General features: G+C 34.6%; 1 protein-coding gene and 1 long non-coding RNA gene across 2 annotated transcripts in view; one reads left to right on the forward strand and one right to left on the reverse strand.

Moving 5' to 3' along the window:
• Positions 1–3,305, reverse strand: part of LOC131380939 (uncharacterized) — a 58,026-nt gene extending 54,721 nt beyond the window's left edge. The window contains exon 1 of the long non-coding RNA XR_009209244.1: positions 938–3,305. This is a non-coding gene — a long non-coding RNA (uncharacterized LOC131380939). The remainder of the gene's footprint in view (positions 1–937) is intronic.
• Positions 1–27,323, forward strand: part of KCND2 (potassium voltage-gated channel subfamily D member 2) — a 489,044-nt gene that overhangs the window by 58,599 nt on the left and 403,122 nt on the right. The gene's annotated exons all lie outside the window — the stretch shown is intronic.

Raw genomic sequence — 27,323 nt, forward strand, 5'->3', positions numbered from 1 at the left:
AAAACCCTAAAGTATAATAAAAAAGAAAAAAAAAAAAAAAAATCAGTGTCTGTCTTCCCCTGCAAACTCATTCAATTGAAATTGATATCATTAATTATCTCCAATACCTACTGCAATGGCATTAGTAGGATGTAAGTTAAGCAAGTTAGCTTCTGAAGCAGCTCTTGAATTCTTCTTACCAAATTACAATAATGATAACAATTATTACACCTTAAAAGACTAGAGAAAGGCAAATATACACTTTTGGAATCATTTTAAAATGTTCATAACTTCAGTCTATTATCGATTCCTATTGCAGTATTTCCAAATGTGAGTACCAAGGCAATAAACCATGTATATTTTATTCATATTTTAAAATCAGTGATACATTTACAAACCAAGTTTGAAAGGACTAGTTATGTCAAGTAACAAAAAGTAGGTAGATGTGGTTGACATCTCTTAGAATGTTCTTTATTAAATGTAAGAAACCCAAATGCAGTTAGCTTTTCATTTAATCAAGCAGTGTTTTTAGTATAAATGAATGGCTACTGAAGCCTTTATAGCCTGTATGCTTTCTTAAATGCCTTGCTGAATGTTTAGCACCCTGGCATTCCAATTTGGAGCTTCTTTTAAAGGAGCCTTTCATAAAACTTTGGACAGAAACCTGCTCTAGAGGACCATATGGGTTATTGTACAAAAGAGAAACAAATTATAAAAGCTCATTGTTACTTGATTGCTTAACATTTTTCTCTTCTTTTTATAAAAACAAAAATTAGATTAATCAGTGACCTACTTTTGCTTATACAGCCCAGAGAGTCAACAATTTATATAAAGGCTTATATTTAAATTATTTTATTACAAGCAAAAAGAGACCTAGACAAGCCTTTTAAATTAAGCAAACTCTTATCCAAGATAATAGACTTATTTAACCCATTCAAAATCATTTCACCTTACATACAGTTTAAAATTATTTAGATCCATCTACCCATCCAGAGCTGTTGTGAGTAGTCTTAAGAGTCTATGGTATCTTCTAGAATTTGTTTTCATGACATTCCATACAGCATTGTGTGATGATTGGAAGAATGTGAGTCCAGAGAACAGAGATCTGGATCTCATTCTGTCAGTTATCATGTTATTTGGTGTGTTAAGAAAATTGAGGCTTAGTAGGAACGAGTTATTTATAAAGGGGGTTAAAGTTATTCCTTATCTTCTTCACAGACTTATTGTAAGGAACAAATGAAATACTGTTTTTGAATTGCAAAGGGCTTACAAATATATGGGTTATCATACTAGAGATTAATTGATGTAATTATGTTCAAATGAGTTTTTGCTGCTTGGCCTCATCTCACCCAGGGTTAGTTTCTCTTTACACTTTACACCATCTTGCAGGTTGTTACTATCAATTACCAGAAGAAATAGAAAATATAACATGGATAGATTCTAAGAAATTCGACTCCATTTGTTCAAAAACAGCACAAACCTTACTCAAACCAACAAACCCTGTTTATGATAAAGCACTTTCGGATTTTTGCTGTAATGGCACAGTTCAAAGCGTAAGAAAAATTCAATAAAAATTTGTGGAAATGATTTTAATATAATTATTTCCAGAATACAATATGCTGATTGCATAAAATTTGACACTCTAAAATTTATTGATTTTATTATTATTATACTATTATTTTGATCAAAACAGATATTTTAGCTAGCCACTTCCATTCATAGCAACACTTTGGTTCTGGATTCAACAGAGTTATCTGTTAGCATTCATCAAAATAAATTATGGTTGCTCAGTATTACATTGTGGCATGGGTTTGTAGACAGTCTTTCAGGGCTGGTTTCCAAAATATTTTTCAAACGTCTTTCAGCACTTTAGATCTTAACAATATGTGACTACATATTTTAAAATTATATTTTAACATGTCATGTGTATATAATCATTTTGATTTTCTGTGAATAAATTATAATCAGAATTTTGTATGCTATAGTATAAAGGCAGAAATAGAAATTGGGTTCTTGAAGTAATACCTTTGTTTATGATTTTTAAGCCAGTTTTGTTTTTGTTTTCTGTTTCCATGGACAGCTCTGTAAGAGAAACATAAGAAAACCTGAGTGTGCTTAAAAAAGGTAACAGGGGGTCTTGAATCCATGTCACATGAACATTAAGAGGAGTAAAATAAAATAGTTATGGCTGTTTAGCCTAAATAGAATATTCAACTATCAAATAGAAGTGTTGAGATGTTTGGGTTGCCATTTCGAAGAATGATTTTACTTATGTACATATTAGAAAGGCTAGAACTAACACAACTCGATGATGGTTACAGGGACATTAACATCTCTTTAACAAAATGATGGATTTTCCAAAAATTCAGTGTTATAACTTAGAATTGCTTTATTTTTCTAATAATTCTCATTTATTTGGGATAGATCCTCTATGTTTCTGCAGTAATGAATATGTCCTTACTAGAGTTGATAACTGACTGTCCCTGACTTGAAAGATACCTATTTCAGTCAAGGTCAGAAATAAAAATTACTTTCTCAGAACCTGCAGACAAACCACTTAGTAACACTCAGTAAAACCACACTTTCCATATACAGGTGTTTGTTCTAACAGTCTAGGCATCATAGATGGTATGCCAAGGCTCCACGGAGGTCACATGGTTTTCAATAGTGCCAAGGTGATATATATTTCACCTCATCTTAAAATTCTAGTAGGGTACTGGGTTCAGCAGTAGAAACAGTTTATTTGCATCACCCCCAGGACCCACTGTGGTAAAATACAATGAGTCTTCTTAATATGTAAGCAATTCAGGCATAGGATTTAAATTGTATTACAGTAAACAGAGAAAAGTTAGCATTTCTTCCTTTTGCCAGTTCGTTCTTCTAGAATAGGATAATGTCATGGTTCAGTAATCCATTCTCCAACATGGATAGGACAAGCACCGGATGTGGAGACGACTCCATGAAGAGTACAGCTTGACCCTGTTAAGTCTGTCAAGTCATACTCGCATCCCCACTGAAGAGGAAAAGGCTAGGAGAATAAAATTGAGTTTAAAAAGTAATCCTGGCTGGGCGCGATGGCTCACGCCTGTAATCCCAGCACTTTGGGAGGCCAAGGTGTGTGAATTACCTGAGGTCAGGAGTTTGAGACCAGACTGGCCAACATGGTGAAACCCCATCTGTACTAAAAATACAAAAATTAGCCGGTTGTGGTAGTGCATGTCTGTAGTCCTAGCTACTCTGGAAGCTGAGGCAGAAGAATCACTTGAACTCAGGAGGCAGGGGTTGCAGTGAGATCATGCCACTTCACTCCAGCCTGGGCGACAGAGCGAGACTCTATCAAAAGAAAAAAAAAAGAAGAAGGATGGGTACGAACCATGTCATTTAACTTGATGTGAGGCCTTGCTTTGTTGGCTCCCTGGATTTTTTATTTTATTTTATTTTATTTTATTTATTTATTTATTTATTTATTTATTTATTTATTTATTTATTTCTGAGACAGACTCTTGCTCTGTCGCCCAGGCTGGAGTGTAGCGGTGCGATCTTGGCTCACTGCAAGCTCCACCTCCAAGTTCACGCCATTCTCCTGCCTCAGCCTCCTGGGTAGCTGGGACCACAGGGGCCCACCACCACGCCCGGCTAATTTTTTATATTTTTACTAGAGATGGGGTTTCACTGTGTTAGCCAGGGTGGTCTTAATCTCCTGACCTCAGGATCCACCCACCTCATCCTCCCAAAGTGTTGAGATTACAGGCGTGAGCCACCACGCCCGGACGGCTTTTTTAAAGAAAAAATATTTCTTCCTTTTCTTCCCTGGCAGCAATAGTATGGCGATTGCCATTTACAAGTAAAACTTCACCAGACTTTTTACACTAGAAACACAGATTAATTACTAGGCTCTTTTAAATATTTTTTTTCTGGTATGCTCAAATACTTAATCAAATTTAGGAACAAATAACCAATATCACAAATAATGTTGCATAAGGAGTAAAAACATTCTAATGCAAAAACTCAAAACCATAATTCCTAATTTTTTTTGGCTAACCATCATTTTTTAAGGCGGGATAAACATACAGTTATATATTTTTTCTTTTAAAAAAATTTTCATCACAGGAATTAGTCGGAAGTAACCAAATGCAGTGTTCAAGAATATTGTAGAATTTATTTAAGGGCAATGTTGATAGCTAAATCGGATAATGTCTATAGACATTTTCAAATCAGAGCATCCTTGGTTCTGTTAATAATTACCCTGCTTTCCCAGTCCCAATCTCTTAAATTTGGGATTTTCCGAAGATTGTTCATATTGTCATCCAATTTGAAAATGCCAACTCCTCTTTTTATTTTTCTTTTTAGGGTCATATATGTTTTAGAGTGGGCTTTTTCCAAGTCTCTTGACATGGTCCATCTTGTGATTGCATGTGTAACTTCTTCCTTATTAAGATATTGTTCTTTGAAGCCAGGTTCCATATATTGTAGAGTTGAATTTCATTAGCATTTATTACTTTATTAGCATAGGGATGTAGATAGTAGCTATAGTATTTATTTTATAAATGGATAAATAATTATATGAACCATTTGGATTTTAAGTTTTAATGAAGCCAGTAAAGTCCTTCTCCATGTAGAGATAGTGTTATTCCAGTCTTCGCTGATTGAGTACCTTTCTGAAAATAAAATCAGTTGTTCTAATGGTAGAAGCCCAAAAGAGATGAGAAAAAAAAAAATCACTCTTAGGTGTACAGACATAAGGGTGCATACATATCAGCTAGGATGTGTGTTAAAATCCTCAAATAAGTGGAAGATTAAAGGAGAAGCCCAAATCAGTGTTTTTAGAAGGATCTCTAGGAGGCCACTGTCTTGAACCCTAAAACACTAAAATTAAATTTAAAAAAACTGGTCTAATGAATTAGTTTCTCTCCATCAAGGCTTTGTTTACAACTTAAAGTCTCTATCTCCACCTGAAAGGGAAGATTGACTATACAAAAAATTTAGTTAACTTTTGTTTGGCTTTCTTTTTTCTTGGAAAATTCATATGACAAGTAAAACAAAAATAAGAGATGCCTCTCCACATATATACCTTTAAGTTTTCTCACAATTTTGAGAGCTTATCATGCTACAAGGTGGAAGCCATTCCTTTAAAAAAGTATACAATTTAATTTTGAAACAAGAGGAATTGGATAATATTATTTTTCACCACCTAGAAAACCAACCAAATAAGGTTCTTTTTATTTATTTAGTCTTTGCAAATAGGTAATTTAACACATTCAGGATATTGTGAAAGAATTGCCATGTAGGTAGTAATTTTGGCATTTGAAGTTGAAGTCATTTTTAAATCTCCTATTTCAAGCAAAGATTATCAAACCTAACATGTATGTAAAAACATCAGGGCCTAGCAAAGATTTTGTTTAGTGAAGCTCTGTCAGCTCAGTGTATACAGTGGAGCAGTGTGGGATATTAGAACATTGCCACTAGGGGCAGGAGACCTGGGTTCTGTCAATGAGTAGGTATTTTTAAGACTTTCACTTCTATTTCTCCATTATCAAAACCAGGAGATTGTAATAGACTACAGTAAATTCTCTTCCCACTCTAAAGTCGTATATCTGTAACTTTAACTTTCTAGATCAAGAAACTAACAGGTGTGTGTGTATAAAGATGCAGGTAAGCAAACATGCAAATAACGTGCATATAATGAAAAGTAAGCACAAGTCTAGAAAGAGCAAAAGGAAGAAAGGTAGTAACTGATTATTTGTTTACAAAAGTTGTAATGAGGTGTGATTATTGTTTTGGAAACAAACTTTATGTATTTTCTGACATTGTATCAAGAACTTTCTTCTGAGAAATGATCCTAAGACACTGTATTCTTTTGAAGTTTTAAAAGTTTTTATTGAGCTGCCCAGAAAAAAGTCTATTTGAACATAATATGCTGACATGGTGCATCAAAAATGTCAAGCTGTTTTACATTTCAGAGTTTCACAGTAATAAAAATTGTCCTTTCATCCATTAAATATAACATCTTTACACAGGAGAGCTCTGATATGAAGATCTTTAGAAATTTGAAGAGTTAATGGGTACTTAGATGTTTGTTATTCCTGGTTGCTGTGCTGTCATTAGGCATCGTAATTATGAATATTTCATTGTCTCATGTCATTTTATCACTTTTTAAATTCATTTGTGTCTTAGTGTGGTACACTAATCACAAGTTCAAAACAACTAAAATATGAAAAACCTTTATAATTCAGACATAGTGTTTGGGTTTTGTTTGTATCCAGTATCTCTTACTTCTCACTAGGTAATAGAAAGTACAGTGACTTTTCTAAGTTATATAGCCAATCTTTCCCTGACTCATTTTGGGCTTTGTTTTTTATCTAAATTTTGTGTGTTTTTGCTTTCATTCTTTTTTAAGGGCTTTGTTTTTTATCTAAATATCGTATGTTTTTGCTTCCATTCTTCAACTGTTTAATGTGAAGATAGATTTTTTAAAGCATAGTGAAATGGTATTTTGAAGTTAACTATAGAATCTTCTACCATGTTCTTTTATATTATTTTTTGTTGTCTATAGGCCTAGTATTTCTTGGGGATATGAGTTTATCAACTGAAATTTTTCTTATAATGAGAAAACTTTCAAAATAATTTTAAATTTAAAATTATGTTTCAAATTTTTTGAAGGTCGTCTACATCTATAGACATTTGATATGTTTTTAAATTGATTTTAGTTGTGTAATTGTTTTAAAATTGTCAGTTAATAAAATAGTTATTTGGTTTATTTCACAAACATATATTTATATGCACTCATAATTTTCTATAGAGAGTTGGGTGTAGTAAAGAACACTAGTCTACTAGAAAAGAGACCTGGTGTCACATTCTAACCTTGGTACTATCTTTTTTTCTTTCTTGTTTTTTTTTTTTTTTTTTTTTTGAGACAGAGTCTCGCTCTGGCGCCCAGGTTGGAGTGCAGTGGCACGATCTCAGCTCACTGCAAGCTCCACCTCCTGAGTTCACGCCATTCTCCTGCCTCAGCCTCCTGAGTATCTGGGACCATAGGTGCCCGCACCACAACTGGCTAATTTTTTTTTTTTTTTGTATTTTTAGTAGAGACGGGGCTTCACCGTGTTAGCCAGGATGGTCTCGATCTGACCTGGTGATCCGCCTGCCTCCGCCTCCCAAAGTGCTGGGATTACAGGTGTGAGCCACAGCGCCCGGCCCCTTGCTACTATCTTTAATAGCTATGTAATCTTAGGCAACAGTATATAGCATTGACTTTCAATTTTCTCATTGCAAACCATGTAAAATGTCCCTCATTACTGCAGTATTCAAGCACAGACTAGAAAAGCAATATGAAAAAAAGGACGTAGAAGAAATATAAATGTTGCATGCATTGTTGGATTATACCACCTTTAAGGTACCTCACAAATTTGAGACTTATTATCCTATATACATAACTATTAATTATCGTTTAGATGTAGGCTGTCGTATTTCAATTAGTGAGGACAGATTTCCAATTCTCTTCAGAAGGCTCTGTGTGTGTGTGTGTGTGTGTGTGTGTGTCTGTGTGTGTGTCTGGGTGAGTAAGATGTAAGTTTGAGCAAGCTTATGCTTCACTATTTTATATAGAAAATATTTTCTGAACATCTACCAACTGTCCGGGACTATTCTAGGCGCTTGGGTTACATTAGGGAAACCCACACATGTGCACACATAGACATGTGCACACACACACAAATTATTGAGATAGTAGAGAGTGGTCAGTGCTGTTGAAAACACAAAGGGAAGGGAAGGGGATCAGGTTGCATTTTTAAATTAAGTGGTCAAAATTGGCCTCAGTGAGAAAGTGGCATCTGAGCAAAGACTTGAAGTTCAGGGGAATATCTAAGCAGATATCTGGAGGACAACACTCTAAGGACTAGTAGCAGTGCAAGCCTTCAAAGCATGTGCATGTCTGATATGTTCACTGTATAATAAAGAGGACAGGTGGCTGAAGGTAAGTGAATGAGGGAGCCATTAGGTCAGAAAGGGAGTGGAGCCTAATCATAGTCACTGTAGTGTTTCGCAGGTGCTTGTAATCACTTGACTTTTACACTGAGATGAAGAACTAGTAGGGGATTTAGAGCAGAAGAGAGACGTACAGTACACAAGGATCAGTGTACCTACTGGGTTCAAAAATAGTTTGCCCATTGATAGAAGAAGGAAAACCAGTTAAGAAAGGAATATAGTAATCCATGTGAGTGATAACTGTGACTTGGTATCAGGGTGGTAGCAATAGAAATTTTGAGAAATAACTGGGAATTCTGCATATATGTAAAGATATTACAATAGGGTTTCCAAAAAATTGGATGTGTATATGAGAGAAGGGAAAGATCTGAAATGAAGCCAACATTTTTGTTTCATCAACTGAGAGGATGCTATTGCCATCCACCTATATGAGAAATGAGAAAGAATCTTAGTGGAGTAAGTTTGTAGGGGGCAAAGGAAATGAAAACTTCAGTTTTGGGGCATGCCAGTTTTGAAATATCTATTTGACATCTCAATGAAATGTCAGGTAAGCAGGGATAATAACGTGGTTAGAAGAGAACAAATAGTGTGGTGTCACGGAAGCCAACAAAGAAAGTATATCAAGGACAATGGACTTGATGTTGATAAGCCAAGTATGGTAAGAATTGAAAAGATGGCCATTTGATTTGGCAATCTGGAGTTCATTGGTGATCTTGACAAGGATACTTTTGTTGTAATTATCAGAGGAAACACCTGATTGGAAAGGATTACAAATTATAAGAGGATGGAACTAGTGTTACTAACAATGGTCAACACTCTCTAGCTATTTTCTTGTAAAAGGGAGAAGACAATTGGAATTAAAACTAGTGGGCAAAATGTGGTTTAAAGCAGGATTATGTTTCAGATTGGAGAAGAATAACATTTTTGTTTTGCTGGTGGTGATTACTGTGACTACATAAGGAAAAATAGTGATGCAAAGAAAAAAATAATTCCAATGTGTAGTTTTAAATAGGTGAAATGAGTTGTATTTGTGCATAAGGGAAAGTTTTACTGAGGAGTAAATATTTTTATTTCAAGAAACTTGATAAAGAACAGAGTATATGAGTTCGGTTGTGGGTAGATATATGAGGCTGTGAGACCTTCTGAAGCTTCTCCCTGGTTACTTCAATTTTATCAGTGGAAAAAGAAGCAAAGTCATGAACTGAAAGCATTAGGGTGGAGGTGTTCAGAAGAAAGGAAAAACTATGAAATAGTTCTCCAAGATAGTGGAGAGTACATGGACTGGTTAAATATATTATATTGTGGGCAGCTGTAGGAGTCCTCTAACAATTTGTCAAATTGAATTTAAGGTGAGATCATTAAGACCCATGTGTTTCTCTGTGCATCTTTAATTGCAGAGGTGCAGGTGTTGAAGAAACAGTGCGTTAGATTTATGTAGGGCTGTAATTTTGCCTAATAAAAGATGTAAAGGGACCTTGAAAAATATGCAGGATCAATTGATTGAGGGTCATGTTGGCATCAAATGATTGTTAGAGTTGGGATACTAGAGCAAATGAGCTAGAAAGATAGAAGATGATGGTCAGAGACATAGATGCATGAAACAGGGATTATAGAAGTATGGACACTACTGGTAATGGATATGTCTATAAATGACCTGAACTTATTTGGCTGGGATAGAGTGGAGGACAATATGTTAGAGCAAAGAAGATTAAGGAATTAAGAGGCCAAATTTTAGGAAGGATATCATATATGTGTTTATTGAAATTGCCAATAACTAAATTAGGAGTCATGTTGAAGTGAGTGGCAGTTAGGCAGGAGATAAAATAGTTGAGAAACAAGGAGGGGTTAATTGCAATATCATTAAGTGTTTGCAACAATGAAGATAATGATCAGTATTCTGCTGACCGGAGATTGAAAGCTGGGATTTACAGGGAGGGGAGGAAAAATAGTATAGAAACGATAGTAACAATAGAAGTGGCCATGTGTCAATGTGATCCCATCACATGTGATTTTTAAAACTGTATTATATTTATCATACTGTAGGAATCATTAAGTAATGAAATCTATTTGACTCATGTGTTGATATTTAGAATGGGGAAGTAAAAGTAAACACAAGGTGTAGTGAAAGAGTACATGGATGAGAATCTTTGGAGAAAATTTTGTGTTAGAGAGAATTTGCATGAAAGAGTAAGTTAGATGTGGGTTCCAAGCATGGCTCTGCCATTTATGAATTGAGTTCTTCATTAAAGTGTTTTGTCTCTGGAATGAGATAAAAATAACTAACTCTCAGAGTTGTGAGCGATAAGTACAATGATGTATGTAAAACACCTGGCATAGAATAAGCATTTGGTGAATGCTAGTTCTCTCTCACAAAGGAGAGATTCAATTATTGAATGCATTTACAGGGTACTGTAACAAAGATAGACTTCTGAGGTAAACAATTTCTATTTCTATCACCACTGATAAATGATTCATGAACTCATTCAATACACCAACTGTGTGTTATTTCAGTGACTTGAGAATGTGTTTTTGGACTCTCAAAGATTTTCTTTTTCAATTTCTGGCTTTGTATTGTATATTACAACATGTATAAGGTACAACAGTCATAAGAAAATCAGGACATTATCATTTTCTTTCATAGTAAATACTAAAGTATTAATTTCTTGTATTACTTTTTAAAATGTGTGGATATATGATAACATTATCATTGAGTAGAATCTAAATGCATAAAATGATTAGAGTATTTTATGAATAATAGAATGCATATAATATAATAATAATATGGGAAATTTAAAGACAATGCAAATTTTCTATTAAACATATACTCATGTTGAATGAATGTTATTAATTGTAGTTGCTTATAGAGATAATTTGAAAAAGCATTGGGATATATTTCCAGTCTTGCATGATCAATGAGAGAAGTGAAAAATGATCACAGAATTATAAGAATATCTTAGAAAGTGGTCTATTGGGATGGAGAAAGTAGCTCTATTCCATATAGTTATTGAGGCACCGAGGATCTCTGCCATCCAATAGAATCTTTTCATCCTTGTTGAATCCTCTGTATGTGGCCATTCGAAAAGTACAAAGAAAGAGAATGCATAAAAGATTTAAAAAGGTTTCAGAGTTATGTCTCAAAAGGATGCACACTGTTTTTGGCCACATATTGATGGCTAGGACTAGTCAACTTTGTGGGCCATCCAGATGTAAAGAGGCTGGGAAACGCAGTCTAAATGTGTGCCAGTGTGTGCCAAGGAGAAGAATGCCTGCTTATGGATTAGTTCTAGCTAGTCTATTCCAGAGTTGGTGCATTACTGGATGTTAAATCAGAAGTTATATATGGACTCTGTGGCATAAAAAATGTAGAAAATGGGTAGAACATTTTAAGCTACCTGACTACCAGATAGCCAGGTAATGCTTCACTTTGGTGGACTATCAGAGTAGCTCTTAAATGACACATCAATGTGGTTTGTCACAAAAGGCTAGAATACATTTTTTAGGGAGCAGGAATTAATCTGTAGTATATTCCAACAATGTAATTAGTCTGAAGAGGAAATAGGCTTTTATTAGTGAAGGAAATCCTCATATACAGATAGCAAAGGTAAGTGGGACCAGACGAGGGTCTATTTTGGATATCAGGATGAGAAGTTGTGTTATTACTTGGAAACTATCTTTTCCGTTATGTTATTTTAAGCCATAAGTAAAATAATGTTGGTGATACATTTAATTAAGAGGTTTATAGCAAATGCATTTATAATACTGAGTTCTACAGTTGGAGTTTTTTATTTTATATTACCCAGAATGGAATACTATTTTCACATGATATTCAGGGTTGCTTCTGTTTATGGAAAGCACTATATAATCATATGCATGTGCACTTGCAAATGAGCATTTATGCTTATTGCCATGAAAAGGTTTAGCACCACAACTATCATTCTAGACATCACTGATAGATCCATAAGGTCTTTACAACTGCAAGCAACTTTTGAGCTAATGCAGTTCAACGCAGTCAGATGATTTTTCCAAGGAATCATAGATGATCTTAAATCTAGATCTATATACAATTCTCCTAAATTATGAGGTTCAAAATTGTTAAGAAAGGAATCCTATTTCCTATTATCATAGTTATTGCAACTGAAGTGTGTATATTTTACATAGAAAGGATCTGGATTAGATTCTTATTACTTTGAAAAATAGCTTATTTTAGCCACAGTTTAAGATAAAAATAATAATATGACACACAAGTGGATATACATTAGAAAACAAATTGTGGGGAATAGACTGTACCGCCTACTCAGAACTGAACCAGACAAGATAACACATAAAAGAACAGATATTGTAGTAATGAGAGCACAGCTGCTTAGGATTCTACTGAAATGTGGGAAACATTATTCGTGGAACAAAGAAAAACAACTAAAGAGAACAGCTTTAAACCAGCACCTTCATATTTAGCCTCATATTGCATATTTTACATATTTTAATCATAGCCCACTTCCTTCCAAAATAGGCTTGAGGCCGTTTATAAGAAGATAATGTTGCAATAGCACTGACTCAAGGATAAGATAGGATGGGGTAGTGGTGCAATACTACCACATTAATCGTACTAGATTACTAACACTAGAGGTAAACTTTTATTTAGGACAAACTTTTGGCATTTAGCTTCTTGGCACTCAAGTCAACAAAGAAAAATAAAATTATACCCATATTATTTGGTAAAAAGAAGGAGTGTGTGGGCTTTTTCTTTCTTTCTTCTTCACAGTTCTGATCTCTGAGAGGAACTTATTTTGCAATTCTTTAATAAGGCAGTTTTACAAGACATGACTTCAACATCATCCCATAAATAAATACTGAACTTCTATTTCCTGCCTAGCTCTCTACTGAGTTCTTTGGACACATAGATGAATAAGAATCATCCTTACCCTTAAGGAGCTCACAGCTAGGATAAACTTAACTGGGCAATCAATGCAATAAATAAATTACTTGCAAGACAAAATGGTGGCCCAAAGGAAAAAGTGGTCATCAAGGTCAAAGAGAGAAGCCCTCATAGGGGAAGAACACTGAACTGATCTTAAAGTATGAGTGTAGATCAAGGATTAAAAAAGAAATGAGAAGAACTTACTCTAATCTTAAAACAAAACAAAACACCCACACTGTATAATTTTATTCAGACATTCATAGAGAATTCCTCCAGAGAGCCAAAACAATATAGTCCAGGTGCCTAAAATGTAGGATAACTTGTTTGATTAAAAATACTGAAATTTGAGAAATGAGTGGTTAATTGGTCCCTTCAGCTCTGTTTGAACGTAATTCATCATATAGTGTTCTTCTGGTGGTATGTCTGTTCATCACATAACTAGAACGATTAAGACATTTGTCAAAAAGTAATTTTTTAAAGTGAAAGTCTAGATTTAAAAAAATTGTGGTAACATCTATGTAGCATAAAATTTACCACCTTAACCAGTTTAAAGTTACATATGTTAACACTGATGTGCAACCAACCTCTAGAAATTTGTCATCTTGCAAAACCGAAACTCTGTACCTATTAAGCAGCTGCATCCCGTTTCCTCCTCCCCCACTCTCTGGCAACCACCATTCTACTTTTTCTGTTTCTGTGAATTTGACTAGGTCTCTCATACAAGTGGACTAGCTTGTTTCACTTAGTATAAAATTCTAAAGGATTATTCTTGTTGTAGCATGTGTCAAAATTTCCTTTCTTTGAAAGTTTGAATAGTATTTTATACATTTTGTTTATACATTTATCCATAGATGGGCACAGGGTTGCTTTCACGTTTTGGTGATGGTGAATAATGCTGCTATGAACATAACTGTACAAACGTCTCTTTGAGATTTTGTTTTTAATCTTTTGAATATATACACAGAAGTTGAATTCCTACAACATATGGTAATTTTATTTTTAATTTTTTTGAGGAAGCATCATACTGTTTTCCATAATGATTGCACCATTTCACATTTCCAGCAACAGAACAGAGTTCCAGTTTTTCTACATACTCACCAACACTTGTTATTTTATGTTTTTCTGACAGTGGCCATCCTGATAGGTAAGGTGATATCTCATTATGGTTTTGATATGCATTTACCTAATAATTAGTGATATTGAACATCTTTTCATATGCTACTTGGCCATTTGTATATCTTTGTTGGAATATCTGTTGAGATCCTTTGGCCATTTTTTAATTGTGTTATTTTGTTGTTGAGCTGCAGGGATCCTTTATATATCCTGGATATTAACCCCTTATCAGATACAATGATTTGCAAATATTTTCTCCCATTTTGTAGGTTGCCTTTTCACTTTGTTGAATGTGCGTCTCAAAATTTTTTGCCTTGAATGAGTTCATAGAAAATCCGTTACAGTATTTGAGATTCATGGAATAGGGAAGGTAAGTCATTGTCCTGGGAAAGAAAATGGAAGTATGAGTTACTAATTATATTCATTTCTATTTTAAAATATTAGCTATTAATGCTCATTTTGACAAGGATAAGGTTAGGAGCTTTAAGTTCATAAGCCCAGGACAGATTTTGGTGCTTCTTGACATATTTAGTAAAAACAAAGACATTTTAAATAAACGATTAACTTTTCAGAAAATGAGAAAACTGTATATTTATGTCTAAATTTAGTAGTCTTTTTAATTTGTTTTGTTTTTTCTCTTTTTCAATTTTCTCTTCTCTCCTCTCTCTCTCTTTCTCTCTCTTTCTCCTCTTCTCTCTGTCTCTTTCTCTAAATCCCTTTATATTGCTCTTGCTTTACTGGTGTCTTGACCTTCTTGTTAGGTAATGTAGCACAGTGCCTTGATGAAAAATGTGACAGAAGCTTCTTTTAGACATTTCACTGATTGACATGAAAAGAATTATTAATAACAGCTGTCATTTTCGTAGCACATACTAAGTGCTATTTTGTTCTCTGCTCTGGAAAAGAGGAGGATGTGAGAGGTTACTTCCCACATAGTTCCTTCCCTCTAAGGGATTATAGTCTAATGGGAGGACAATAAAATTGGGGTAAAATATGTTTGCTAGCCTTCAATGTCTCATGGCTCTTTTTTTTGTTTGAAGCTATAATATGAGCAACATTTACCTTAACAGTTAAGCCAAATCTTCACACTGTTTTGAATAAGTTACTTCTAAAAGGGTTTAAGCTCAAAAAATGTTATCTTACTTTTGTGATCTGTATGGGCTGTCACTTTGATGCCTTTCTTTTTATTTCTTTTCTGTTTTTGTCTTCCAGTAAATAGTTGTCATACCTATAAGCAGGGTCTTTAGCCCTTAACTACTTAAGTATTCAGAACAGGTTTCAGACTGTATATATATAGTTATGATAATAAACAGGCCCTATTCTAACCCAGCTCTTAAACTTCTGCATCTGGGCACGCTACTTATGTGTAAATGAAAACTAAATAGAACTGCATTAAGGAGCTAAGTAATCTCAAGAAGGAAGCGCTCATGTTTGACAGTAAGAGGTACATTTTTCAGACTGGGTGCAGTGTCTCAAGCCTGTAATCCCAGCACTTTGGGAGGCTGAGGCGGGTGGATCACTTGAGGTTAGGAGTTCGAGACCAGCCTGGCCAACATGGTGAAACCCCGTCTCTACTAAAAACACAAAATTAGCTGGGCATGGTGTCATGCACCTGTAATCCCAGCTACTTGGGAGGCTGAGGCTGGAGAATTGGTTGAACCCGGGAGGCGGCGGTTGTAGTGAGCAGAGATCACACCATTACACTCCAGCCTGGGCAAAAAATGTGAAACTGTCTCAAAAAAAAAAAAAAAAAAAAAAAGGCTGCATTTTTCAGATAAAGATTATCATAGTCTGTTCAGGCTACTATAACAAAGAACCATAGACAGAGTGGTTTATAAAGAAATTTATTTCTCCCAGTTCTGGAGGCTAGAAGTCTGAGATGAGGGTGCCAGCATGGTGAGGGACCTCTTCCAGGTTTCAGACTGCTGAAATCCTAGTGCATCATCACATGGTGGAAAGAGAGCAGGAACTCTCTGGGATCTCTTTCAGAAAGGCGCTAAACTCATTTATAAGGGCTCCACTCTCATAACCTAATTTCCTCCCAGAGACTGCACCACCTAATACCATCACATTGGGGGTTAGGATTTCAACATATGAATTATGATGAGACACAAACATTCAGTCCATTGCAAATGTAAACAGGGAATCATCAGATATGCTATAATGCTATCTGATTCCAAATATCATAGATAAATCTCTTAGATGCCCTACAACCCACTGTTTAACAGAATAGTTATTGTTATAGATGAATCTGATTAGTTTTCCTCCCTAAACAAGCTGATAGAGGCATGGTTTCTGGGGAGGCTGAGTTGCCTTGAAGCCGTTTCATGATAGAACTTCAAGCAGTCATTTCTGATTGTTTTTATGAAAGCCTATCATGATTATTTTGTTGTTTAAATGATATTAAAATATTGACAAGACTATCAATTTAGAACCAAGGTGGGCACACGTACCTTGACAAAGATGCTATATATATTGACAAAGGCTATGTCATCTTATCTAAGACAGGAACACTAACTAACTACCTTTATACATGCAACATAGCTAAGCAATTGTTTCTCTGATACAAGTAGGGATTCACATAGTCAAATTACTCTATGCTCTATGAGGTCTGATTGAAACATACATTACAGCTTCTTTGTGAGCAAACACATTCTCCTAAATCTATTCTATCTAACAAATTACATGAGTGACCAAAAGGAAAGCTATGACCTCATGATCGTTTCCTGCTGTACTGTAAGATAGGCTGCTGTAGACATTATTGAATATATTTTTAGGATTATTTATATCTTTACTTTTAGAAATAGAATATTGTGCATTTCTAATTTTATATAGTAAAAGTATTTGTTTTACTGTTGCTACTTAATTTCTGTATTTTATTATAATGTCCTTAGTAGGTAGGTGTCATGTCTTACTCATCAGCATTTCACTGGCAGTAGAGTAGGATTTGCACATAAGTAGCTTACCTAGGGGGCTCATAATAATATACCAAATAATATTTTCTGAATATATGAATGAACATGTTTACATATCTATCTGTGGTATAGCTTCCCAAGAATAATTTTAGTTAGTCCACTACAGAACTAATACCATTACACTCCATTAATATCTTACCACCCCCTATAAATATGGGAAACTTATACTACTTGCAATTGCCACTTTCTTAGTTCTACAAATAAATTAACTTTTGCTCTTCTACATCCACTATGGAAGACTCACCATGCTTTTCTGATGCCTTTATGTGGCTGATTAGATCGACATCTGAAGTAGTGAGAGGGACATAAGACCACCACCATTGCCACCACGTCTAAGCTGCTATACACACACACAAACACACACACACACAGACACATGAGGATGCTTTCCTAGGGAATGTGAGCATTTTAACAATGTCTTTCTGGAATTAATGCACCTGTCTTTGTTGTTTAACCCAGTGGGATAAATTATTAGTAAAATGTCCTGAACTACTACTGTTACTAGAGTTTCTGATAATATCCTTGCATGGATTTTCTTTGCAGACCACATTTAATTTTGGAATTTTTGTTTTCCTGTAGTAAATAGCATCCATGCTGATAATTCAGATTTGACCTGTTGCTAAATCTTTCTCAGAGAACCTCACTATCAATTAAGGGAGCTTTTGAATTTTTGTGTTATTGAAGATACTATGCAAGTTAATTCATTACACAAATGTTTTTTGAGCCCCTGTTATAGTCCAGATATCTTTTATGTGTCACTGAACAAAATGTAAAAGGACTCTGGCCCCCTTGGATCTATAATTTTGTTACTTTTCTTATTCATCTTATTCATTTATGTTATTGTTTTGCTGTCTGTTAACCCTTTTACTTTAGTCCACTGCAGATATCATAAGAACAATGAAATCTTAATGATCTTTACTACTGATTCTCTTTAGTATCTTTTAAGTTCCTTTGTGAATGCCATGTAGTTGAATTAATTGAATTATTTTTGATATGTATATATACTATATAGTAAATGAATGTGTCTACATTATTTATTTGATAAGACTTTTATAACTTTATATAACATAAAGAATGTTTTACAGATTTTTCAGACATATAATAATATTTGTGAGATAAATGTATCAGGGTTTATGAAAACCATGAAATCATTAAAGTTTCTATCTGCTGCCTTTAAATTCAGATTCTATAAGTGTTTCATTCAGGAAAGCAGACATCATTTTTATTGAGTGAATATAGTTCATTTTCTCAACAAGTTTATTTTATTAAATTGCAGAATCCTATGCTAATACAGTGTTAAGATTGCAAATTTTAACCTTCATAACTCAAGAAAGTGAAAAGTTAAGGTTTTCATAACAGCATTAATTTTCCTACATTTCTTATGCCTTACAATAAAGTGTACATTTAGCACACTAACCAGCAATCCAGGAATTATATATAATCAGTGTTGGACAAGTTAATGTTACTAAGAGGATCTTAACTTTCATATCCTCTGATTTGTTTTTAAATTTATAGCTTTAACAGTGCACTAATGGAAATACATTGCATTTAATTTTCTGATTTTTATGAAGCAGACAAGAGCAGATAATAAAGATGGAAAAGTTGATAAGTATTATTTCAGTACAATGACTATTTTCTGTAGTGAATTTAAAGATAACCCAGTGAATTTTTAATCAGTGCATTTGATTTCAGAATATTTTGCTTATAGCACATCTATGTTATTTCTAACACAGCTCTTTAGTCAATTTCAACCTAAGGACAGATTTCTGTTTCCATGATAGCCTATAACTGAACACTTGTTAACATCCACAGCAAGTGAAATCAATTGCCAACTTCTAAATTGTGTTTCCAATCATACTTCTATTTTGACAACCAGGTCCACTGGATATATTTAAACATGAAATTACTTATAAACTGAAACACAAAAATAAGTCTAAAGAAAAATCTATCTTAAACTGACATCTCTATTGAATGTTTGTTTGATAAAGTTTTAAGTGTAGTTATTGAAATATAAATGCCTTTTAATTATTTACAGAGAATTATTTAATCAAGTGGGTTTTTTTGGTTAAAATCTTATAGAATTATTATCTACATTAAATATGTAGATTATTTTATTACCATAGAAGAATCACAAAGTTGTAGAAAGCTTATTATATATTTTGTATTATGCGTTATATATTAAACTTCATCTTATATTGCAAATTATATTTTATATTTTATACTGTATGACAATACACATCATATTATATATTTATATGTATATTATATATATATCCAGTATATTATTTCAGGTTATATATTATGTGTCATACAATTTTTTTAAAATTAATCATTAGTTTAAATGGGATCATCTCAAAAAAATCCGAGAGCATACACACACACACACACACACACACACACACACACACACATACTCTCTCTCTCTCTCTCTCTCTCTCTCTCACATTGCAAGGTTATAATCATTACAGGCTCTTCCTAAGTCCTCAGCAGTGTTGACAACAAACACAATGTGCATCAGGAAGAAGCATTCAGTAAAATTGACAGTGTGATTTAATGATGTTATTTATTGGCTCTTGTTCAGGGGTCAGATACTCAGGTTCAGAGTTGGGGACTTCATATAATTTATTTTCAACGTTTATATAAATGTAGACCTGGTAGGCAGTTGCCTTCACTGTGTGATTTGACATGTTCAAAAAGTGTCCATGCTGAAAAATATATCTCCTCCAGTCTGTCATGGACCCTGCCATCTCCTGACACTATATACTATATTCTCTGCTATTTTATTTTATTTTATTTTATTTTTTTGAGACCGTGTCTCATTCTGTCACCAGGCTGGAGTGCAGTGGCACGATCTCAGCTCACTGCAAACCTCCGCCTCCCGGGTTCAAGCAATTCTTCTGTCTCAGCCTCCCAAGTAGCTGGGACTGCAGGCATGCACCACTACGCCAAGCTAATGTTTGTGTTTTCAGTAGAGACAGGGTTTCACCATGTTGGCCAGGATGGTCTCGATCTCTTGACCTCGTGCTCCTCAGCCTCCCAAGTACCTGGGACTATAGGCGTGCACCAACACACTCAGCTAATTTTTATATTTTTAGTAGAACTGGGGTTTCACCATGTTGGCCAGGATGGTCTCGATCTCTTAACCTCATGATCAACCCACCTCAGCCTCCCAAAGTGCTGGGATTACAGGCATGAGCCACCAGGCTGGGCCCTCTCTGCTATTTTCTATAACAGTGGTCATTAACTCTGTCTATATCAAAGATTTCTTATGAAAATCCGAAGGAAGCAACAGTTTTCCCAAATACATACATATATGTATACATACACATATACACACATACATGTATACATACATATATATACACACATACTATATATATACACACACACACAAACACATACACAACATTCATGAAACATTGCGTATATTTTCGTGAATTTTATAGAGCATCCCTATCCTTCATAAAGCCTAGTTATGGGAAGGTTAAGGCTTTTACTGTTATACGAGTCTTTAGAAGAAATGTGTTTTAAAAAGTGACCTTAGAATTTTGCCAACCTAGGGACAATATGTTAGCAGGGTAACCTTGTTATACAATTTAGCTTACGTGTGTTAAAATATTACAGTGTATTTAAAACTGGTAATTAGGTAGGACTTTTTAAAATTGAGAAATATGACTGCAAAATGCAAACAGTAATAAAACTAAGTCAGTCTACATTTGTAGATAATTTAGAGAAAAATTCTCATTAGTTACTGATAATCATTATTAAACATCAACTATATTTCAGATATTGAAATAAGTGAACATAAGTTAAAATTAAGAAGATCGTATTCCAGGAGTGAGAAAGACATGTCAGATTACATTTCCAATAGAAATGGGAGATAATTTTAAGAAGCGAATTGACAAAATAATAATCACTAATATTTATTAATTGTGTGCTAGATTTCAGGCTTGTATTAACCCTATACAAATTCATCTAGATAATACTGTATATGAATTTCTCATTCTATTTTTGTAACAATGTGAGATAAATACTTTTACTTTTTTTTTTTTTTTTAAGGCAAACTATAACACACAGCCTGAGTAATTTGCTAAGGTTACTCATCTGGGAAGGGGTGAAACTAGGAATTGAGACCCTGGCTATGTGAAACAGAGCCTTCGTCTCTGAATGTTGCACCATCTAGATTTGCTTCTTCAAAACCCACCTGTAGTAGGACAATGGAGACTGAATGGGAGGAGGAGACTAAGGAAGGAAATGAGTTATAGGGAAGTCTGTTTGTTTATGCCACAGGCTTTTAATAACTCAATCTTTATGTTAGACAGAAATGAAAATATGTAAGAGATTGTACTGAGTGACTAATTAGATGCAAGGGATTATAGAGAAAGGAAAAAGCAATAGTGACTCCTAGGTTCTTGACTTGAATGACATGGAAAATGATGGTGTCTGAGATAGGAAATGAAAGAAGAGTTTGGAGGAAAGGAGGAAATGTGACCAAGAATCAGTTAAGATTCTTGAAATAAGACTACCTATATGGCGTCTAGTAGACCATTAAACATATGGGTCTATAGCTCAAGAAAGGGTGCAGGAATGCTCAAACTGTGGGCCATAGACCTATGGGGGTCTTTGAGATATTTTTAGAGGATCCATAATGTCAAACTATTTAAATAATATTCTAATACATTATTTGCCTTTTTCATTCTATTCATATTTGTAGTGATGCTACAAAGCAATAGTGGGTAAAGGTGCCTTAGACAATTGAAAGCAGTGGTACAAAACTGTTCTATTCTTTATCTCCACATATTCATTGTTTAAAAATTAAAAACTTAAGAATGTGGATGCAGCAAAAGTTATTAATTTTATAAAATCTCAACCTTTGAGATTTTAATATCTTAATATTTTGTGTGACAAAATGGGAAATATACATAGAGTACTTCTGCCTCATATGAAAGTACACTTATTGTCTCAAGAATAAAACACTTGTGCCCTTGTTCAGTTGACAAACTGAACCAGCCATTTTTTTAACGCAATACCATTTTTTCTTGAAAGAACAACTGACATGTCAACTATGGTTATTCAGACGTGGGCATTTGGCAGACATTTTCTGAAAAATGAAATGAGCCTGTCACAGCCACTACTACGAGTTTTGCAACTTTCCAATATTGAAGGACTTTTTTGATAATATTGGTGGTGATGTTGAAGATCTGTTTTCTATATAGGCATTATGTAATGAAACTTCTCAACATTTCAAAAATTAGTACAACTGGGAGGACCAATATTTTACAGATGTCCAATATAGGATGTTACGAAATTGTACATGGTAAAACATATATTCAAAGTGCAAGCTAGAGGAGTGGTTTAAAATGTAAGAGTATGGAAAGCCCATTGCTATGGTTTCAGAATCCATGTTGTAACTACACTTTTGGCAACTGACACTTGTCAAAATTTGGTATGCTGTCAAAGAAGACTATCCACAGTTGTCTGAGAAAGCTATAAAAGCCATGCATGGTGGCATGGGCCTGTGGTCTTAACTACTTGAGGTGGAGGTGAGGGGGGAGGATCACTTGAGGCCAGAAGTTCAAGGACGCAGTGAGCTATGATGGTGCCACTGCGGCACTTCGGCTCCCACCTGGGTAATAGAGGGAGACGCTACCTCCAAAAGAAAAAGGAAAGAAAGGAAAGGAAAGGAAAGGAATGGAATAGAACAGAGTGGAACGGAACGGAAAGGAAAGGAAAGGGGAAAGAAAGAAACATTTTTGCTTTAGTAACTTTAATTAGAAATTATTGCAAGAAAATCTGTAACATTGTATATATGAGATACATTATATAAACTATAATATTCTTCAGCTAAGTATCTGGGTGTATGTTCAAATGAGTAACATTAAAACATTTTTTAGGGGAAAGAATTAAGAAATCAAGTCAATATGCTAGTAAACTTAATCATCATTCTTGAATTTTATCTGTCCAGACTGTGAAGAAATGACCCTCCTCTCCTGCACTTGCTTTTTCATTGAAGCTCTCTAACATACATATACAGATATTCCTTGATTTACAACGGGGCTACCTCTCCATAACCCCATTTTAAGTTGAAAATATTGTTAAGTCAAAAATACCTCTACTACACCTAATCTACTGACATTGTAATTACCCAGCCTGTGTTAAATGTGCCAGAACACTTTCGGTAGAATATTCAATAATTACATGAGGCCAGGTGCAGTGGCTCATGCCGTAATCCCAGTGCTTTGAGAGGCAGATGTGGGTGGGTCACCTGAAGTCAGGAGTTCAAGACTAGCCTGGCCAATATGGTGAAACCCCATCTCTACTAAAAATACAAAAATTAGCTGGGCGTGCTGGTGTGTGCCTGTAGTCTCAGCTACTCTGGAGGCTGAGGCAGGAGAATCACTTGAACCTGGGAGGTGGGGGTTGCAGTGAGCTGGGATCATGCCACTGCACTTCAGCCTGGGTGACAGAGTGAGACTCTGTCTCAGAAAAAGAAAAAAATTACATGAGATATTCAGCACTTATTTATAAGACAGGCTTTGTGTTAAATGATTTGGCCCAGCATCATGAGAGAGTATTGTACTATATGCTACTGGCCTGGGAAAAGATCAAAATTCAGAATTTGAAGTACACTTTCCCCTGAATATCTGAATATGTATTGATTTGCATTGTCATAAAGCAGAAAAAGCATAAGTCAAACCATCATAACTAGGGGAATGTCTGTATCTTCTATGAGGAAATTCATGCAATAGAAACCACGTCTTCATCGAAATTTATTGTTATTTAGTATTTCTGAGTAACTTTCACTTGATATAACTTCTAAATCCTCCATGTAAATTCTTTGCAAATTATAATACCTCTATCTCCTGAGTAAATTTACATAATTAATTTATACCTAAATAGGTAGGGAATATCGAATCCATCTTTGTTTTCTCTAATCTTGTATAGTAAGGAGCATTTAAAGTGTTACAGTTTAGAGTCAAGAGCTCCTGGAATATCGAATAACACATTTAGATGAGAAAAAGCTATTAGAAAGGACAAACCAGTCTCAATGGGAGTATGAATTGTGTGATTCCTATGTGTTAACCTTGAATTGAAGGAGGGCACCTAATGTTTTATGCCAACCCCATATGACTAATGCTCTAATGGAAAACTACTGAGATGTAATATACTCCCTGAGCATAAGGAATGCTATCCCTGGTGATTATATAATTATAACATTTTTTACAAAGTCGTGAAATAATGTGTGCTCCCCTAGGTATGCCTTTAACATCATGTAAGCTATAGTTACACTGCTGAGAGTGTAGCTACTATAAGGATAATAGCAAGTGTTAGGTTCTTTATAAACATAAAATCTGGAGACATTGTAATAGGAATGCTAAATCATAAATAAATACTTTGAATGATCATATGTCCTGCAGTAGTATATCATGATAGGTGAGAAAGGATGTGATCATAAAATTGAAATCCTGTAACCATGATTTAATTGAAACATGATTAATCAGGGTAAAGGGGCACAGTCTGGCCCACTGTTGGGGTATAATCACATGTAGAATTTGGGGAAGCCGTAGTATTGGATAAGTCAAGAAATAGCATAGTAAAATGGGAGCATGAAAACAACCACAATTTCCATTTCCTCATCATTTCTTGCTGTTGGCAACTTCTTGGACTTTCTTATCCAGGATGAACTAAGGATCTATTTCAAAGAAATTCTTACTAGCACTCTCATTCTCTCTATATCATTATTATTTTTCTTTTACCATACTCTCCAGACTAATCGCAAGCTCCATGTGAATCCAGTCTTTCTCTCTCTTGTCTTATTATTTCCAGGCTGGTTAGCATTACGGGGGTTGCGAGAGGAACAAACTATGTGACCATGTGCATAGGTGTTATTAAAAAGTTAGACTTCCAGGCTGAGCTGTGCTTTTCAGTACTGCTTTGCAATCCTTTTGTTTCCCCATAGTAAGCTCTTTATTTTCCCATCCTCCATATTTCATGAGCTCCTTCAGATCTCTTGTAATACATTCACCCTTTTTTTCAGGTTAATTTTTTTCACTAATTTATTCTTTTTCAAAGTGAATACTCAAAATCATCAAAATAACTAACATTTATTAAGCAAGTGCCACCAGAAATTAAAATCAGTGCTTACGCCTCTTTTACCTCTAATAATGTTGAAAAGTAAATGTTATTATTCAAATTTTTAAATGATGAAACTGAAGACCAATATACACAGTTACTAATTGAAGGAGCCAGGATTCAAACTCAGGATTTTATGACTCCCAAGTCAAAATTATTTTCATTACAATGTGCTTTTTCTGTTGTATACTGGTATTTTAAGTGGTTTTTACCCTCCTATCCCATCAGTAGTTTAAATCTTCCTAAAGAATACTTTCGTCTGTAAGAATTTGAATTTATTTGTTTATTCATGTATGCCTACATGCAATCATCTTACGTTATTGGAATAAATAAACTATTCCTAGCATTGTAAGAGATTTTTAGAAATTAGATAATTTTGATTCATGCACTCCAGAGGATCAGAGTCAAAGAAGGAAGAAAAGATCATTATTTAGTAAATACAGGCAGTATATTATTTTGCCAGGCCTGCCATAACAAACCAGATGACTTAAACAAAAAAAAATTATTTCTCACAGTTCTGGAGGCTGGAAGTCCAAGATCAAAGCACCAGCTGGTTTGGTTTCTCCTGAGGCCTCTCCGCTTGCAGACAGTCCTAAGTACACTGATGGTGCTTCTTTCTCGTCTTATAAGGATATGAGTTCTGTTGGATTATGGACCCACCCGTATAACTTCATTTGACTTTAATTATCTCTTTTAAAGGACCTGTCTCTCAATACAGACACATTGGGGGTTGGAGCTTCATCTTAGGAAGTTTGGAGGGGCACAGTTCAGTCTGTAATTGACAGCAAGTATAATCATTGTCTTCAGTGAGTTTTAGAAGTATTATGGGTGTTCAGAAAATTGGAGTATGGTGGAGGTGAGGTGATTCTGATAACATGCTGGAACAAAAGGAGATATAAACTAGAATTTGATGGATGGGTATGGTGTGGAAAAACTGATACAGAGGACAGAATAGTCTGATAGAAATTAACTACAAGAGCAAAAATACTTACTAGGAATTAGCAAGGTGTGTGTATAACAGGTGAATAAGATGTGTCAGTACAGATGGTGGTGACCTTGAAAAATCCTCTCGAAGTTGTCATTAGGATGCCCCTTGTAGTTAGAATTATTTTTCTCTCCTTTTTTACTCATAGCTAAGTCTAACAGAGATTTAGGGGTTTTGTTTTTATTTTTAATGCCTAAATCTGCATTGGATTGATGTGAAACTAAAATGGTCTGCTGGTGGTACATGGGATAAGCAATCATCATTGTCTCTTGCACTGAATTCAAACTTTTCAGATTTTGGTGCTTTAATGACTTCAGTTTAAGGTTTTCTTTCTTTTTTTTTTTTTTTTTTGTCTAATCAGTTTTCTTCCTTTCTCCTGACATGAATCTTGTGTTTTTAATCAGCTTAATATCAGCAATATTGCTGATACTGCTAATGTACAGAAAATACCTAAGTCTACCCTGATGCATTTGCTCATCAATTTCTCTTGCCCAAAAATCTCTACCTAACTTCTCTTTGTGAATCCAGTTGTTTTGTTAAGGCTACCTTCAAACTCAACTACTGCAGAAGTCATCCTTGCCTAAGGTTTGTAACCAGTGAATTTCGAACTGTGTGCAGACTACTGTTCTGTAAAGTATTTGATAGTATGCTATCTTGTACAAATCTCTGGATATTTCATACAGGTAAGTTATGTTTTCACAACTATATGTAAATATTTTCTTTTTTTACTACCTACATTGCTTAGCATTGCATTGTGCACAAAATGCATACATTGTAAACTTAATATTGACTATAAAAGCAGAAGCTGTTCTGTGGCATAGGTCACATACTTTAAAATAGAGAGAAAGAGAAACCCTTACAAGCCACAGGTGGCATTCGTTGATCTTTATAGTGTGACCCTTCCTATTGTGCTTTATTTTGGATTGATATTGATAGTATTTTACAAACTGGAATAAGTCAGGTTAGCATGTTCAGTGCTTCATATAAGGAAAAAGATTGAGCTCTGTATGAAGCCTACCTTTTAAATGGCCATTTTTGGAAAGACTTTATGGTCTGTGCACAATTTTTTTCTTTTCTTTTGCCGAAGAAGACACCCTTCCTATCTTCATAACAAAACTTATTCTGTATATGTAATAAAGATAATACATGTGTGGAAGGAAATTGTTATAAATTTGCCTCTCTGGAGGCCTTTGACCTTTTCATTATAGCATGACTTGGACCACCACCAATATGGGTTGCA

Source organism: Hylobates moloch, unplaced genomic scaffold (genome assembly GCF_009828535.3).
Source record: "Hylobates moloch isolate HMO894 unplaced genomic scaffold, HMol_V3 SCAFFOLD_1, whole genome shotgun sequence".
NCBI lineage: Eukaryota > Metazoa > Chordata > Mammalia > Primates > Hylobatidae > Hylobates > Hylobates moloch.